At 38.2% G+C, this 19,843-nt stretch overlaps 1 pseudogene; it reads left to right on the forward strand.

The window, feature by feature from the left end:
• The window catches only part of LOC149148245 (UDP-glucuronic acid decarboxylase 2 pseudogene), a 71,884-nt pseudogene extending 53,448 nt beyond the window's left edge, over window positions 1–18,436 (forward strand).
• The last annotated feature ends 1,407 nt before the right edge of the window (window positions 18,437–19,843 follow it).

The raw sequence follows: 19,843 nt of genomic DNA on the forward strand, positions 1-19,843 counted from the left end.
AAACCTATCGACAAATCTCTTTGAGATTTTTACATTGATGCCTTTAGTCCTGAGCCATCTTATGAATTGAGGCGTGCTAGACTTAATGATTATAGGGATTTCCAAGCCTTAGCTATAGAGCTTGAAAAGGACAAGGCAGCATCTGGGAAGTCTGAGATCCCAGGTTTCGATAGGGCTACTACGAAACTAAAAGAGCCTAAAGGAAAAGTAGCTCAAGAGTCTGAAAGTGAACTTGTTCTAAAATTGCTCCAAAATATTGAAAGCATGGAAATTAATCATAATACGGAGATAGCTACTTTGTAGAATAGGATGGTCCAAATGGAAAGAGCACAAATGCAAAATTTCCAACCTCGAAATAATAATAACATAAGTAAAAATTGGCAAAAGAAGGGTCAATCTAGTGAGCAGAGACCTCCTAATCTGTTTACTAATTTGGTCGATAATACTCCTCCTTACTGCCAAGTTTGTGATGCTCTTCATGAAGAGGCCACTTGTCCCATCGTTAGAATAATTTTAGATAATGGAATGTTTGGGGCAGGTGATCAAATAAATGTAGTAGGTAACAAGTTTCCTTTGTCTATGGATGATTGGATAAAGGTCAAGGAAAATAGTTGTGATGTTATGAATCCTTCATCAGCTTTTAGTATAAATAACCTTGAAAATGAAGATGACATTTTGGCTAGGTTATATGGTGAAAAACCCTCTCTAGAGCAAATCATGGAAATTGCTAGAGATAAAGATTTAACCTATCAGAGAAGGGATAAAGATCAGAGCAAGAATCAAATTCCCCCTTGAACTTTTAACCCCTGTTTAAACTCTGGATTAGATGTTGATTTGAGAAGTTAGTTTAACAATGCGAAAATCTGGGTTCCTATCTCCGAGACTGCTAAAATCCCTTCCCAAAGAGATAAGTTATTAAAAGCTATTCACGGTCCTCCAGTAAATATTTCTCAATAGAAGACTTGAGAAGTTGACTATCACGATGCTCCCATATATTTGCAAAGCTTAGATGTGGATAACAAAGATCACCGGCCTTTCTTTATCACCTTGTTAGTTAATGGATATAAATTGAATAATTGCACATTGGATTCTGGTGCATCAGCTTGTGTCATGACTAAAAGGGTTATGGAACAGCTTAAATTAAGAGTTTCTAGACCCTACTATAATAAATGTGCCATGGATTCTAAAAATATTGAAGTGCATGGTTTGATCAAAGATTTACAAGTTTATCTATCAGTGTACCTAGACATCATGATTGTTATGGATGTTGTTGTTGTTGATGTGCCTGATGCTGGTGTATGATTTTATCCAAAAAGTGGGCCTCTGATCTAGGAGGAAGCATTCAAATGAATTGGTCATATGCTATGATTCCTTCTCCTAGAGGTGATGGTTTTGTAAGACTTAATAGAGAGTCCAAAAGAAAATTCCATGTTGAAGATCCTAAGAGACCTCAAACGAGATAATTAAAGAACAATCTGACATTGGGAATTACGCTATCATGTCTAATTTCATAATTCCTCCTCATGATAAGATTAAGGATCTCAATGAAAGATTTTGGTACATGTATTTTGATGGTACATCGTATAGGCATGGTAAAGGTGCTGGAATAGTGCTTAAGTCTCCCCTTGATCACATTTTCAAGTTTTCCTATCGATTAGAATTTGAAGGAACCAACAATGTCACTGAATATGAGGCTTTATTGTTGGGTCTTGAATTGGCAAAGTCTTTGAAAATTAAGTTGCTTAGCATTAAGGGGGATTCTGATTTAATTATCATGCAGCTTAAAAATAAATTCATATGCAAAAATCAAAGATTAAGGAGTTATCAAAATGTTGTGTGGGATACTATGGAGCACTTTGATGCCCTTGACCTCGAAGCTATCCCAAGAGAGAAAAATAGTTTGGTAGATGAACTTGCCATAGCTGCTAATACCTTCCAGTTATCTGATGAGCTAATTAAGGATAAGATCAAAATGGAAGTAATAATTATACCATATATTCTAGATAACTCAGAGCATTAGCAAGTCTTTAATGATGAAAAGCAAGTCATTCGTTTTCTTAATAGTTGGGATGAGTTTGAGGATTTCCAGATAGATTCTGAGGAGGATGGCTCTTTAAATCATGAGCATATAATAAATCCTACTCCTAGGAATGTGGTTGCCTTAGAGCAACACTTTGATCATCATGATGCCACGAAGTTGAGAGAGGAAAATAAAATGGACCTAGGTGAATATCTTGAGATAAACATTGGTACTCCTGAGAACGCAAATATTTTTAAAATTGGTAAAGGTATTAGTGTGTAGGAAAAAAAAAAGTTAACTAATTTACTTCGTGAATATCAAGATGTTTTAGCTTTTTCTTATGATGAATTAAAGGGCTATAGGGAAGATGTCATGGAACATAATATCCCCTTAAAAGATGAAAATGTTAAACCCTTTTGCCAGAAGCTTAGGCATATTAATCCTAAGATAGACCCTTTGGTTCAAAAAGAGTTTACGAAAATTCTTGCGGCTAGAATTATCGCTCAAACAATGTTAGACTCTCTCATAAAACAATAATAAATCCAAAAATTAATTAATTAATTTAATATTCCAAGTTAGGAATTTGTGCCTAACTCTTGGGTTGTTCCTCTAAGATAGGAGTTAGTTTAGGTAACTCCTATATTGGTGTGTCTGGTGAGAAATTATCTCAACCAAAGGAGAAATTATCTCAACCAAAGATGTCCAAGATAGCACGCACTATCTTGAGACCAATATCTCTCATCTATTTATTTGTAACACTATTTCAATTATTTTAAGAAAAGAATGTGAGAGAGAATACATGAGGCTTCAGCCTTTTTCCGTCAATATTGTGTCTCTGGTTTTTATTTCTGCGTTTCTGTAATTTGTCTGAGTTAATCTGATTTTTCATCATGTGGTATCTACTGATTCCTAGGAAAAAGAATGGTATGATAAGGCTTTGTGTCGATTTTCGAAATCTTAATCTAGCATGAAAAAAAGATAATTACCCTTTTCCAAACATGGAGACTTTGTTGGAAAGAGTACCTGGTTCTGGAATGATGTCCTTGCTAGATGGCTTTTATAGGTACAATCAGGTATGGGTTAAAAGGGAAGATCGTCATAAAACCACATTCACCACACCATGGGGTACTTTTGAATACATTAGAATGATGTTTGGATTAACCAACATTGGGGCTACATTTCAAAGGGCTATGGATTATGCCTTCAAGGGGTTAATCGAGAAATTTATTAAGATTTACCAAGATGATCTTACTGTATTTTCTAAAGATGGTATCAGTCATATAAATCATATTAGGAAGGTTTTCGATAGATGTAGAGAATACAGGATTTCTTTGAATCCAGCTAAGTCTGTTTTAAAGTAACCAAAGGGAAATTACTTGGCCATATCATTTCTAAGGATGGAATCAAGATTGATCCTGAAAGAATTGAAGAAATCCAAAGGATTCCTCTTCCTCATAATCTTAAATCCCTTCAGTCTTTCCTTGGAAAGACAAATTTTCTTAGAAGGTTTATTCCAAATTACGCAGAAAAGCTAAACCTATTCAAAGTCTTCTAAAGAAAGATGTAAAATTTGTTTGGAAAGAAGACGGCAAAAGGGCTTTTCAAGAAATCAAATGCCCTATTGCAAGAGCACTTGTCTTAGTTAGTCTCAATTATTCCAAGGATTTCATGATTTTTTCTTTCACTTTTGAATATACCATTGCTGGTGTCCTATTACAAAAGAATAAACATGGTCACGAACAACCTATTTCTTTCATGAGTAGAGCGCTTCAAAATTCTGAATTGAGGTACAATACCATGGAAAAGTAAGCTTATGTCGTGGTCAACTTTCGTAAGCACTTCAAAACTTATGTGGGTTATTCTAAAATTATTGCTTTCATCCCACATTCTAATGTTAAAGATATATTAACTCAAACTGATTTCTTAGGGACTCACACAAGGTGGGTTACTAAAATACAAGAATATGATTTAGAGATCAGACCCACCAAGCTAGTCAAAGGCCAAGGTTTGGCTCAAATGTTGACTAAAGGTAATGAAAAGACTCTTGGTTTGTTTTGTCTTAGCGATCTATCTTCACTTGAGTTGAAAATATTAGGAGAGCATGAGTGGTACAAGGAAATCATTTATTACTTGAGGAATCTTACATGTCCTAACCATTTAGCTACTCATAAGAGAAGGGATCTTAGACTAAAAGCCACTAAGTATTGCCTTATGAAGGATGGCCTTGGATAGAGAAATCTTGAGGGCATAGTACTTAGGTGTGTCAATGAAATTGAGTCCAAGAAATTAATCTCTGAGTTTCATTTAGGATTTTTGTGGTGGTCATTATGTTGCTAGAACTACCACCCACAAAATTCTAAGAGCTGGTTATTATTGGCCTTCAATTTTTTATGATGTGCATAAGTTTGTTAGGACTTGTCAAGCATGTCAACTGTTCACTGGGAAACAGAAGCTTGCTGCCCTGCCCCTACAACCTGCCATTATAGAGGCACCTTTTCAGCATTTGGGTCTGGACTTCATCAGGAAGTTCCATGAAAATTCTAGCAATTGCTACTCATGGATTTTGACTGCTACAGATTATTTCACTAAATGGGTTGAAGCCATTCCTGCTAAGAATGCCACTGAAAAGGTTATTATAGATTTCATTGAAAATAATATCGTTACTAGATTTGGTGTCCCTGCTAAGATCACTACTGATAATGCCAAGGCTTTTAGTTATTCAGAGTTTTCATCTTTTTGTTTCAAATATGGCATTATCTTATCTCATTCATCAAATTACTATCCTCAGGGTAATGGTCTGGCTGAATCAAGTAACAAGAATCTCATAACCATTATCAAGAAGATAGTAGGAGATAATAAGAGATCATGGGATAGCAAGATCAAGTATGCTTTATGGGGAGATAGGATCACTAAGAAGAAAGCTACTGGTAAATCTCCCTTTGAATTAGTTTATGGTTTGGATGTAACCTTACCTATGCATCTGAAATTGCCATCTTATCAGCTCCTTCAGCATTTTTCTACTAATAAAGATGTTGTTCAGAATAGAATAGATTAGATTGTGGAGTTAGATGAGGCTTGTAGGGAAGCTTTTGATGCTATATGTAAAAATCAATCTAATATTATGAAAAGCTTTGATAAATTCTCTCGATCTAGATCTTTGCAGGTGGGAGATATGGTACATTTTTGGGATCGCAAGAATTAAAAACTAGGAAAACATAAGAAGTTCAATAGTTTATGGCTGGGACCGTACATCATTCGAGATATAGTTGGACCAAACTCATTCCACTTGAGCAGATTGGATGGTGAACCACTTGATCTACCTGCAAATGGCCAAATGCTCAAGTTGTTCTTCAAAGATGATATCTGATACCATGGGGCATCCTTTGAATTGTATTTCTAAACCTACTCCTTTTCATTTCGTCAATTTATTTATGTTTTAGGATTAGATTTACTTTCCTTGTTACTAGATAGTTAATAAATGAAGAGATTATATCTTTCATCTGCTTAATGTTATATGATGATTTTGGGATGGACACTACTTATGTTTTGTTGTGTGTTGCATGGATGTAGATTTTGGATTCTCACATTCCTACAGTGGAGCAACATGTCCCCAAGTAGAGCCAGATGTTGACCACTACGTGTCAACTACCCATAGCAAGTACACCCCCTTTTTTTCACAAAAGGGATAACACTTGATCGATGTGTCCATGCCATTTGACTTCCATCATCAATCTGATCGTGTTATGTTGTAAACCTAGTCTACATGTGTAAATTGTAAATAATCTTAGCAGATATGAGTCATGTATGTAAATTGCGTAGGTGGACCTAATTTTCTAGTGATAATCTACGTTCCGGAAGGTTTTTTGTCTCACCGATCCATGATCGGCAGAGTTTTCCTTCAGCCTAACGCCAAATCTGGAATGAATTTTGTTATTAGAATCTTAGGGGAATCCTAGTGTCTTGGTTTGCTAGATTATGTTTGGTCACAGAATTGGGTGGTCTATGAGGGTCTATGTCAAATGGGTTTCCCCCCTTGAGATGTAAAATTGTAAAAGACATGATGTAAAGTGTCTTGAGGGTTAGAAAATGTTTTAATTCCCTCAGAAGTCCTAAGTCCTAGGTCCTAGGTAATTTTTCCAAAGGCTAAGTTTGAGGATCCAAAAACTAAAAATTAAAAAATAGATAAAAATTAAAAATTAAATTAAAAATAAATAAATAAATAAAAATTTAAAAAAATAATAGTAAAATAATAATAAGTCAAATTTTTGAGTAAATAAATGCAGAATTTTAATTTTTTAATATATTAAAATGCATTTAAAAATTCGACGAATGAGACTAAAAGAAATCTTAATCGTCATCGATGGTCGAGATTAGTTTGACATGGATCACTCGAACTAACCGTTGGAAATTTTTCCTTTAAATAGGGTGCTAGGGGTCATTTGAGATCATTCGATTTGTGAGTTTTGTGCTGAAGAAAGCTCTCTTGTAAACTTTTTCTTGTGCAATAAAGAAAGACTTTGGGGTTGAAATCTTGCTGGTGTTACTCTCCTGAAGTGTTGTAAGCTACTTTATTTTCTGCATAATTTTGTTTTCAACCATTAGTAATAGCTTGGTGAAGAGTGATGTTGAACATAGGTATCTTGTTTACTCACTAGGGTTTTAGTAGTAGTAGAATTTATGGAGAGAATGGCAGGTATCTCCATTGGATTTGGAATTCAGTACTGTTTTTTTCCCTCTTTATTGATAGCTGAAGTGAGCTGCGTAGGAAATCCAGATTGAGAATATCAACGGGCATTAGGGGAAGTTATAGGCTGAAACAGCCAAATCCCGAAACGAATTCTCTTGTAGAGCCCAGCCAGTTTCGATTCTGGGTCTATCATTTAAGTTTATTTTTGAATTGCATGATATATTTCTCAAGTATCTCATAGTAAAATTCTAAAAATTGAGGATTACTGACAAATCTAGCTGTTGTAGATCCATAATATGTGAATATTGTAGTTTCTTGACTGGTTTGTAGGGTTTTAGTTTTAATCCTTTCATATATCATCTCTGGGTGTTTGTTTTGCCATTGCAAGTTGCAGGTCTGAGAAGAAAATTTTGTTTGAAGCCAGATCTAGGCCCTGAAGGGCAAGATCTAGCCTTCGGATCAGTTCTTGTACGGTTTATCTAAAGAGATTTCAGTTCTTTTTAGGTTGTTTACTGTTTCCCAGGGTTTCAATTTTGTAGGAAAGTTTTTTGAAATTTTTTCTTTTAAAGGTGTACACTACCCTAGGCCTACAACAAGCTCTCCCTTAATTCCTCACACAATTATTTCAATTTCACACTGCCGGTCTACCCTTACTGCGCCCATCTCTCCATGTGATCAACCTTTCTATAGCCATATTTCTCCATCGATTCACCATTCAAGCCTCTGCAACGAATGTCAGACCTGCGCAATTCACTGGTCTCTTCATTGGAGCTCCACATAGCCTTCATCCTCCGCATTAGAATGCCTTCTCCATAGTGCCTTCATCTCCTCGATGCTGCCATAAAAACCCCTCAAACGCAGCCCCATTAACCCTTGCTGCTTCCCTACCTGCAGATTTCCTCCATTTCAAACCCGTCGTCAAGCAAACCTCCCGCGTCTTCTCCTCCCCGCTGGCAAACAAATTTTCGGAATTTTTTGAATACGGGCTGGGATTGTGCTTATATTTATTTTCATTGGTTTAGCTTTAGGATAGATCACATAATTTTTGTGATGGTTCAGTTAGCATAGTTAGATTTTATGTGACTTTTTAAGGTATCGTCTTTCCTTTTTTCTATTTTAGTTTCAATTAAAAATTGAAATCTGTAATTTCGGTATTAGACTTATGTTAGCCTAGTTCAAGTTTTAAATTTATTAAATTTTAGGTTTTTGTTTAGCATTATATTTCTTTAAATAGATTCAATTTTGTTTAAAGTTAGAGTTAAATAATAAAAAATCATAAATTATAAAAATCATAAAAAAAAAATTGAAAAAAAAAAAAATTGAGTTTCATTTTTTCGTTTAGTTGTTAGTCTGTCTTTATAAAAATAAAAATAAAAAAATATTCTCAAGAAAGAATAAAAAATAATATTTAGGCTTTTATTTTTTTTAAGAATTTCTTAGATTTAAGTTTCATTTATTTAGCCTTTAGCTTTTTTCTTAGCCTAATTTTGTTTTATTTGAAATTACAAAAATACAAAAAAAATTTGGAAATATTTTGCTAGATTCAGTCTTGGCTCAGGGATTTGTCATGTTTGCGATATATCTTTTCTGCTGAGGCTAAAATTTTGATGTGGGTTTAATATTTATCATTTTTCTTGTGGTTAAACATGCTTAAATTCTCATTTGAAGATTAGCTATATGAAAGTGATAACTGGTTAGCATTTAAAATTACATGGTTACTTAAAGCATTTAATCTTTCGAATTTTAATTGCTGAAATTGCCCTTGTGTCTCCCAACCCAACTGGTCCACAGTTGGTCATCCATTGTCCCATAGGGTCTACTCCCCTTAGCCATGGGAGATGTCTTAAACGGAGAGATCTGGGATCAGGGTGACAGCCCCCGGTCTGAGCGTTGTCGTGACAATCTGTGCGACAACACCATGAAAATAATATGCACCATGATTGATACATTAATGTAGGAAAAGGGGTGGATAAATTATTCATACCTGGAGACCAACATTTTGGTGCCGTTGGTGGGAGGTTAACGAGGTGAAAGACACGATCTGTATTAACCAAAGGGTCAATCTCTTGTCTTGGGGAGAGAACGAGCTTTCTCACTCTGCTCCATGTCCTAAGCATAGGTATTTTGTTTATTTTGCGCTTTTATTGTTTTCCTGTTTTATTAGGGTTGATCTCTTTGCCTGGGGAGGGAGGAGTCCTTTGATGCCATGCTCCAGGCCCTGAGCTTATATTTCCTTAAAATTTATGTTGTTTCAATTTTGAGAAACCCAATCTCTCGCCCTGGGAAGGGACGGGTCCTCTGACACCCTACTTCAGGTCTTGAAGTGTTAGGTTTTCTCGTGTGTGTGTTATTTTCTTGGTTGGGTTCTTGTCCCAGGGAGGGAGGAGTCTTTTGACGCCCTGCTCCAGGCCCTGAACCCTAGGTTCCTATTTTCTTTTCCTTTTTTCTGTTAACTACCCTCTTTTCAACGTGATCTCTCATCCTGGGGTGGGAATGGTCTTTTGACACCTTAGTCTAGGACTTGAGCATTTTGGTTTGATCGCAAAATCTGTCGTCACACCAACTTGTATGAACGGAGAGCCAACTGAAAGGGGTAGAGGGAGAGCCCCAAAGAAGGGAGGACAGGATTTGGGAAGGAACACTTATATCCAACAAATCATTGCAAAAGTTGAGTTAGAGGCATCTTCCCATGCAGCCGTGAGGCTAGGTGTGTGGACAAAATCTAAGGGACAATATGTAGATCAAGCAGTGTTTTCCACAACACCCCCTACTGATTCGATACAACAGACCCTTCTAGTAGCTAGAGAGATAAGAAATAGTATGCTTGTTAAAGGGATCTCATTGCTTGTAATAGAAGAAGGATAAGTTGCAAGTAAAGCATCTAAAGGAACGATCTATCCCAGTAGGGAAGAAGGAGTTGCAGAGAGGATATCCAAAGGGTCCAACCACTGTGATGGGGAGGAAGAGATTGTAGCGACATTTCTATCACTAAAGGATAGAAGGAGAATTGATAAGGCAACTTGAACCCCTGTGATAAAAACCCTTCCTGCGGAGCCTGCTAAAATCCCTAGTGAGTATTGGAGGATATTCATGGCACCTATAACCTCTACTATTGACTTCCCAATTGGAGAATTAGGGATTGGCGCACCAACAAAGCCCATTCCTTTAACAGAGTTACCTAGTTTCTGTGGGCTTACTTCAGAATACCCTGACACGTTTTTGTTTGAATTTGACATTGTGTGTCGAGGGTATGATTACATAACGGATGCTCAGAAATTGAAAATCTTCCCTGCTACGCTAAAAGGGATAACCCTGCGGTGGTTTATGGGTCTTGGGGCAAGGTCTATCACCACATGGGAGGAGATGAGGATTGCTTTCTTGGAGAAGTACCAGGACTACTGTATATCAAAAGATATTAAAGAAGAGATTTTTAAATTTACACAAAAAGAGGATGAAAATATGGAATACTGTGTGGAACGTTTTAAATACACATTGCAGAGATTAGGTCACTCTAACCTAGATAAAGACATTTTGAAAATTATCCTTCTTCGGGCCTTCTGAGAAGACTCTTTGGAATTATTGAATATTGTCGGAAAGGGAGATATATCAAAGGAGAAATTTGATATGATTTGTGAGTTGTGTATCCAGTGCTCAAGAGGAGTTCCAATGAGTAAACAAGGGATCCAATCAACAAAGGTATCTGGTGGAGGTGTTACAAAAGCAAAAATTGGGAATCTGTTGGACAACCTGAGGACTGATATCCTGAGTACCTTGTCTGAACAGATAGACACGTTGCAAGTAAAATAGAAACAATGAGAATTGGAAAGAAATATGGCTGTATTCTTCCCAACATGCAGGAAGAAACACCCATAGAGGGAATGTCCATTAAACTCTGTAGAGGAGTGTGAATTATGTGAGCTGAATCATATGACAAGTTCATGCCCATCCTTGACAGGACTAAAAGTGGTTTTTCAAGGGACAGACGAAGAGATGGAGTAGTTGTACTTTATGGGACTTAGAAAGCCATGGCAACCTCGGCCGTCAACGGGAAATCAAGGTATGTTTCCGGATCCATCTCAATATTTTAGAAATTTTAATATGGGTCCTCAAACCATGCCTTATCTGCCCATGTGGCCCCAATACTAGTTTCCACCTTGGTAGTAGTGGGATCCTCAAGCTAGTTCAAGTCCCTAGTGGGCTCTGAACTAGCAGGGACCTTCTCCTCTTGGTCAGTTTCCCTAGTTGTTATAGACATTTTTGTGCCTTACAGCTCTAAGCATGAAATGTCCATAAACCGAGGGATCCTAAGTCCCTAAAAGTGTTGTTCCGACCCCTAAAGGAACAAGGTCAACAAATTACAGCTTCTCCGAGAAGTTCTCCACCAAAAACTGCTCAGAATTAGTCAAATCAGGATCATTTCAGCTGCTCCACTGGCTAGCTGCGTTGCATAGCACCCAAATACACTAGCTAGGTGCGTTGCAATGCACTTGAATGCACTACCAGGGTGCGTTGAGCGGGAAATGACAAATGGCAGTGCCATTCCGCGAGGTGGAAAGACAATGGAAGCTTCCAGAATCTTCTCCAATGACACTTGCCTCAATGAGTTCGACCAAGGATGAGTAAGAGGCTCTCAGTCTCCAAGTGGAAGCAAGAACTGACAGAGAGAAGCCACTAGTCAAATCATAAGATGACTCATCTTCCTTGCATACATCTCTATATGGATCCCTCATCCCAGAGATCCGGAGGCTGGAATTTTGTACATTGCAGAGAATTGTTGTTTCTCTTGAGATTGATATCAGAGTATTGGGTGATTTATGCTTTGTTGGAGGTGGAGAGGGCATTCCTATGCTGGGAGGTTGATGCTGGATCAGGAATCATTGGTTGTAACTCCTCCTGGACCTTCTCGTTATATCAATAAAACTATTTGAGTTTCTCCTACATGCTTGTGTATCATTGATGTTTGTTACATTTGTATATTTAGCTTAAATATGATCCTAAGCTATTTATGAATATAAATCCATGTCTTTGTGTAGTTTTCTTCTTCTGTGATCTTACAGAAACTTGGTGAAGCTGGGAAAGTAAGGGAGCAGGTAGCTGGAAGTTGTCGAAGAGGAGAGAGATTGGATCAAAGAACTAGCGCAAGACACAGGTTGGTTCATCTTATTGGTCCAAGCAACCTAGTTGTCTCCTTCAACTGGAATCAACTAGGCAGACCCCGTTTACCAGCAAGCATACCATTCAGAATTATCATTCAAATATCTAGAATGGTCATGGATGGTACCATCATAGATGATGGGGCTTCTTTGAGTATCCTTTCCTCGACTGCTTGGAAAGCGCTTGGTTCGCCATCGCTTTTGCCTGAGATGAGAAATCTGACAGGCTTTGACAGAGGAACCAGTCGACCTTTAGCGATCCTTCCCGATGTGCCCATAACATTGAGAGGGAAGATAGTTCACCTGAACATAATGGTAGTTCAAGGACCCTTGGATTATAACCTACTCCTTGGACGAGACTATATTTATTGCATGGGAGCCATCATCTACTCACTCTTTAGAGTAATGTGTTTTCCGCACGAAGGAAGAGTGGTCGAGCTCGTGGACCAGCTTTCATTTCCCGGATCACGCATAGAAAATAGTGATATACCATCGCTAAATGGTCTTTTCACGCATAGAAAATAGTGATATACCGTCCCTAAATGGTGATATACCATCCCAGTCCGTCCTTCCGATGAACGCGAGTAATTCGGAGGGATACGACTGAAACCCAGGGGGCATGCGTCCTGGTCTGCTTCGGCAGGAAAACTTCGGATATAGAGTAGGTTTCCGTGGGAGAATATGACTAGTCTGTACCCCACCCATGCTGGAAGAGGGTTATTCTAGAATAATATTCTCTTGTCAAAGTTATGCGAGTTAGCGTGCCGGAGCCGCTTACCTTTGTTTATCTTGGTAAACATCGCCGAAGAAGTGTTTTGTTTGCACCGCGAATAAAAAAAACTTTGGGTAACCTGTAAGAGGTAGGCCTTTCCTGATAGAACAAATGTTTTGTTTGCAAATTAAGGGGTAACCTTGAAACCATATTTCATACCTGGGGGCATGCAAACCTTTTGGAGTGCAAGCGAAGGGCGACTATTTATTTTTTAAATTTTTAGGTCCTCCCTTTAAACCCGTAGGCTAACCCTTTAAACTCGTAGGATTAGTCGTCACATAACTTGAATAAAGAAAGGATGTGGGGCAAAAATCTAAAATTTGCCAATATTATATGAGACTTTCTTATCATATGACTGGATTAATCGAGCAGTTTTAGCACATAGTTCAAGCTCGTTAAAAAATAAACATAAGACCGAGCAAATGTTTCCGCCCGCGTTTAAGCTCGTTAAAAAATGAACTATTCCCCGGTAAATAACCACCGTGAATGAAACATTTCAGCCATTAAAGCCTTGGTTGTGTTTGCACCGTCACCTCCACTTTTTCATTGGCCGATCATTCACCTCCATTTGATTGTTTAACCATTTTGAGGAACAGTTGCGAAGAGTGATTTCACTAGCCATCCTTGTGACACTACCGTGATTGGAAAATTCCAAACCTTACCTGGAATCAGCTGCTACCCTGTTTATCACTCGTTCCTCAAAAGACGAGTCTTCTTTAAGCTCTTTTCAACTGACTCATAAAAAATGAAAAGATTTCCGAGTTTTGGCCTTCCAGCTCGTGAAAGCGACAGGAAGACCTATCCCTCCTCTAGATTTTAATCTTTTTGGACCTGAGGGATTATTGCACAAAAAGATCGAGCGCTTGTTTTGTTCGGCTCGTTAAAACTATCGAAAATTCATCCCTTCTGTATTGTTTTATACTTTTTCGGACTTAACGGATTAGATGACGAAAAAGGAATTTCGGAGTTACCTTTATGTACCTTTTCAGACTCTCTAAAAATGAAAAGGACCGAGTTATCTTTGTCGTTAAACTCGTTAAAAATATTAATAGTGACAAACTTGTCTTTAGACGAGAACGAGTTTCACTATCGCTAGGCTCGTTAAAACATAGCGATGGGTTTGCCCGAAGGGAAAATTATAGAACAAGCATATGTTATCCTCCTCAAGCTTGACAAAAATAAAGAGGTATTGGTCAGCAATGACTGGGGAAAAATTGGGAAGAAAACTCAAAGAACCTTTGTTGGTAGCAAGTCGCTCTTGAACATGACACTTCCACTCCGTGTCCGAGTCGGGTTCGGTTGTTTCATTCACCGGTCACATCACCATGGTCACACCATACCATCCACATTTGGGGTAAATGCTACCAATCCATCACATAAGTGTCGCCGACATGTTCAAGAGAAGTCATCCAGAGAAGTCACCCGTGTCCCATCCACTAACATACATTATACTTCATTCTTTCATGATCGCCATCCTGAACCCTATATCATCAGATCGTTTTCACCTCCATCAAAATCATTTGCTCCGTTCCGCGTCATCGATGTGGGATTCATTAAGGCCCTCCTTTGACAGATCACTTCTTGTTGACATCAGCTCATTATCCAAGAAGTTGATCTAGGAACACCCCCTTCAATACTTTGAAACTTGCATGCCTCAATGGCAAGTTTCTCACTTCGGGCGACAGGTATACATCAATGACCTTCGACCGAAAGATTTTGCGTGGTGTTTGATGCCAAATCCTTTATTCACACCACGTGAATTGTACTGCAGTACCTTGAGTGTCATCATCATTATCGGTGATTCCTCTCGCGCTTGTTAACAATTTACATCACTGACTGGTAATCAAGTGATGTCTTTCCATGTTCGACTTCAAAACATTTCTCACATGGATCGACTTGTACTTTGAGTGAAGATCAGACAAGATTGAAGACCCCGGATCTAGTTTCATCCATCCGGGCTGCGATATATATTCAGGAAAATAAAGACATTGAAATGTACAGCATTGCAGCACAGATAATCATCCTACCAAAAGGATGATGGCTCTATCAGAATCATCAGTCTACCATCAGACGATTGTCTGTCCTATGTACATGAAAATGAATTTATAAAGTTGAGCATGGGAATGCCCGCCTTAGCTAGATCATGAAAACAGTATGAAGATAATGTATTGTATTGTATCTTATTACAGGTCTCCTCCCAGCATTGAAAGAACTTCAGATCCTCCTAATAAAGCATTTCACCCGATAAAAGGCCTCATACTTTAGGGGGCAACTGTTATAGACATTTTTGTGCCTTACAGATCTACGCATGAAATATCCATAAACCGAGGGATCCTAAGTCCCTAAAAGTGTTGTTCCGACCCCTAAAGGAACAAGGTCAACAAATTACAGCTTCTCCCAGAAGTTCTCCACCAGAAACTGCTCAGAATCAGTCAAATCAAGATCATTTCAGCTGCTCCATTGGCTAGCTGCGTTGCATAGCACCCAAATAAACTAGCTAGGTGCATTGCAACGCACTTGAATGCACTACTAGGGTGCGTTAAGCGGGAAATGACAAATGGTAGTGCCATTCCGTGAGGTGGAAAGACAATGGAAGCTTCCAGAATCTTCTCCAATGACACTTGCCTCATTGAGTTCGACCAAGGATGAGTAAGAGGCTCTCAGTCTCCAAGTGGAAGCAAGAACTTATAGAGAGAAGCCACTAGTCAAATCATAAGCTGACTCATCTTCCTGGCATACATCTATATATGGATCCCTCATCCCAAAGATCCAGAGGCTGGAATTTTGTACATTGCAGAGAATTGTTGTTGGTTTTGAGATTGATATCAGAGTATTGGGTGATTTATGCTTTGTTGGAGGTGAAGAGGGGATTCCTATGCTGGGAGGTTGATGCTGGATTAGGAATCATTGGTTGTAACTCCTCCTGGACCTTCTTGTTATATCAATAAAACTATTTGAGTTTCTCCTACATGCTTGTGTATCATTGATGTTTGTTACATTTTTATGTTTAGCTTAAATCTGATCCTAAGCTATTTATGAATATAAATCCATGTCTTTGTATAGTTTTCTTCTTCGGTGATCTTACAGGAACTTGGTGAAGCTGGGAAAGTAAGGGAGGAGGTAGCTGGAAGTTGTCGAAGAGGAGAGAGATTGGATCAAAGAACTAGCACAAGACACAGGTTGGTTCATCCTATTCCTCTTCGTTTATAGTTCATAAAGAAGGATACGAAAGTAGTTTTCTCTGTTTGTTTCTAAGGTCACTGTCACACCTTAGTGGGATAGGGTCGTTCTGAATAGACACTTTTCCCGATAACACTAGTTAATGCCACAACAACAACTTTAGTTGCCCTCTAATGTGCCTTCTGGTAATTAGCCTATTTGTCCCCAACTCCCTATCCAACCCAATCGAAATCCTAACAATAAAGGGGTTTAGCAAGCAGACACCCTCAACCTACCTTCATACAACATCTCTACCATAGAATTATATGAGATGAATTTACTATCTGGGTAGACAGTAGATGCTCAACCCTCACCAATTATCATTGAACATATTGATAGTGAGAAAAAGGAACCAAAAATATTTTAAGAGGAACCAAACCGAGTCAACAAAAGCATACACCTCCTCAACTGTTAGTTACTCAAAAACACCAAGTTGAATCGCCCTATCCAGAAAGGTTGCTATGAGTAAACCAACCCCTCAAGCTGAGTTTGACCTATTAGGGGAGTTACAAAATTTATTTGTCAAGAATCCCCTGTTGCAAGCTATGAGTGATGTACCTATATATGCAAAAATGCTTAGGGAATATTGTGCTAAGAATCCTAAAAAGAAATCAAGAGACCCGCTCACCATTCACGTAATGGGGAAGCTATCAGATTTCATGATGGGAAGGTCCATGCCTGTAAAGAATGGGGATCCCAGGAACCCAATTCTAACAACGCAAATTAATGGGGTAGAAATTCCAAATGTACTGGTAGATTTGGGTGCTGTCATAAATGTCATCACTACTGAAACCATGTGTGCATTAGTTCTTCGTAACTTGAAACACACACCTACATTGTTATAACTAGAAGATTGATCTACAGTGAAACCAGTAGGGAAGTTAGAAGATATCACAATTTTGGTTAATTCATGGAACTACCCTGTGGACTTCCTAGTACTCCAAATGTAATCTACAGCTGGAGGCCATCCCCTGAATCTAGTAATATTATGGTTGGAAACCACACACGCTTCTATTGGGTGTCAGTCTGGACATATGATCATTTTGAATGGGAAAAACACTAAGAATCTAGTGGTATATCCTCCCGCATAACCTAACCCATCAGCAAAATCAGTAGGCCGCAAGAAATCTTTATACAAGAAAGAGTACGAATCAGAAAATGAGTTAAGACTAATCCTTACTATTGGACATACTCTCTAGTTGAAAGTAGAAATGGAAGATGATGCAATTACTACCTTTATCAGTGATCCTTGTTCTGTTTTAGATTTGAATCAACAAATCCTGGAGTCTGTGTTGAGTTGTGAGACTTAGGAAAGTATTGGAATAACAGATGGATTTGATGAGCTACCTACAGTTGTGCCCCATGATAGTATTTCTATTGAAATAGAACCAAGAAAATCCCTGAATATCAATCCAGATCTGTCAGATTCCCAGAAAAAACAACTCTTGGATGTTCTTCGAAAACACAAAGAAGCCTTCATCTGGGACTACTCAGATATAAAGGGAATTCTTGCTAATATATGCACCCATCACATATACATTAAGGAGAACTTTCATCCTGTGAGGCAACCCTAGAGAAGAATGAACCCTGCTCTGAAAAACATTGTTAAGGAAGAGCTCCAAAAGCTACTGGACATGGGATTTATCTAACACATTTCAGATAGTCAATGGGTTTCTCCATTGGTACTGGTTCCTAAGAAAAATCGTAAATGGTGAATATGCGTGGACTATAGAGAATTAAATAAGGCAACTCAGAAAGACCATTTTCCGTTACCTTTCATTGACCAAGTCTTGGATACATTAGCTAGGAAGAAGTTCTTCTCCTTATTGGACGGATTTAGTGGGTACAACCAAATCCAGATAGCTCCTGAACATCAAGATAAGACCATATTTACATGCCCTTGGGGAACGTTCGCATATAGAGTCCTCCCATTTTCTCTTTGTAATGAAACTACAACATTCCAAATGGAAATTTTAAGGATTTTCTCTGATCTGATGGATGATAGTGTTGAGATTTATATGGAAAGTTTCACAGCATATGGCGATTCATTCAAAGAAGCATTGGGGAAGCTAGAAAAAGTTCTTGAAAGATGCAAGCAGGCGCATGTTTCTTTAAGTACAGAGAAATTCCATATAATGATGAAAAAAAGAATAGTCCAGGGACACTTGCTTTTGGCTGCTGGAATTCAGATGGACCGAGCCAAGATAAAGCTAATACAGTGTTTTCAAAATCCATAACACCCACTCAGGTACATAATTATCGGTTGTGCTGGTTATTATAGGCACTTTATAGAAAATTTTGCTAGGACAACACATTTGATTTTTCAATTACTGACAAAAGATGCAGACTTTGTGTGGATAGAGGACTATGATGCAACCTTCGTGGCGATCAAGTAATTGGTCTGTAGTGATCTAATCCTTAGAGGACCAGATTGGGCATTACCATTCCATATTCATGTTGATGCTTCCCAGATAGCAGTTGGGGCAATTTTGGGGCAACAAGTGGAGAAGGTACCATATGCAGTTTACTATGTTAGTAAGAACTTGGCTCCTGCTGAGTTAAACTACACAATGACTGAAAAATAATTCCTTGTTTCCATCTACGCCATCAACAAGTTCTAGCACTATATCATTGGTACCCCCACCTTTGTACACATGGATCATGCAGCCATCAGGTACCTGATGAATAAACCCGTTACTCCTTTTCGTATTACAAGATGGTTTTTTCTACTTCAAGAATTTGATATTACCATAGTAGATAAACCAAGGAAGGACAACATGGTTGTTGATTTTCTGTCTAGATTAGAAAATAATGCTGAAGGTAAACCTATCAAAGATAGCTTTCTAGATGAATATCTCTTTGCAATTTTTGCTAACACTCCACGGTATGCAGATATTTCTAACTATCTTGCTACAAGGAAGGTACCTCATCATTTGTCATATAAGGACCAACGGAAGATTATTCATCACAGTACCCAATATTCATGGATGGTAGGATACCGCTTTCATAGAGGGGTTGACAACAGCTTTGGCATTGTGTATTAGAGGATGATATCTATGAGATATTGAAGGTCGCCCATAGTGGACCTTGTGGAGGACATTTTGCAGATAAAAGAACAAGCCACAAGGTGGTGCAAAAGAGATACTGCTGGCCTTCTATATTTCGTGATGCTAGATATTATGTCCAAAGATGTGACAACTGTCAACGGATGGGACAACCTTGGAAATCAGATGAAATTCCATTATAGCCCCAGATAGTCCTTAAACCTTTTGAGAAGTGAGCCACTAATTTTGTTGGACCCATCAACCCACCTTCTCATCAAAAGGTTCACATCTTAGTCTGTACTAATTATGTGACTAAGTGGGTGGAAGCCAGAGTAGTTGCGAAAGAAACAAAACAAGTGGTGGTAGATTTTCTTTTTGAAGAGATTTTTGCCCAATATGGTACCCCGAGAGAAATTGTTTCATATGGAGGAGCATAATTCACATCCCATATGATAGAGAGGCTTATGCAGAAATATGGGGTTAAACACAGAGGGACAACTCCTTACCATCCCCAAGTGAATGGATAGGTAGAAAGAAAAAACAAGGTATTGGAAAATATCTTGACAAAAAATGTAGCAAGTCATCGCCGGGATTGGTCATAGAAAATTCCAAAAGATTTTTGGGCATATAGGATGACATGGCAGAATGCAACCTGGTTTTCACCATTTGGGCTAGTCTACGGGAAATCCCCCTTATTTCCCGTAGAATTCGAGATCAGTATGCTCAGAACAGCTTTGGAAGTGGGATTACACTTATCAGAGGCCCAGAAACACCGGTTGGAACAACTCAATGAGTTAGACGAGATTCATTCAGTAGTTGTCGAGAGAACCATTGCTATCCAACAGTAGAGAATGAAATGGCACAATAAATTTATCAAGAATAAGGTGTTTCATATAGGAGACTAGGCATTGTTATATGACTACCACTTCAAATATTTTAAAGGAAAAC

The sequence above is a fragment of the Pinus tabuliformis genome, chromosome 9, assembly GCF_031772625.1.
Source record: "Pinus tabuliformis cultivar Carrire ecotype Pingquan chromosome 9, CPIR1, whole genome shotgun sequence".
In the NCBI taxonomy this organism is placed as follows: Eukaryota; Viridiplantae; Streptophyta; class Pinopsida; order Pinales; family Pinaceae; genus Pinus; species Pinus tabuliformis.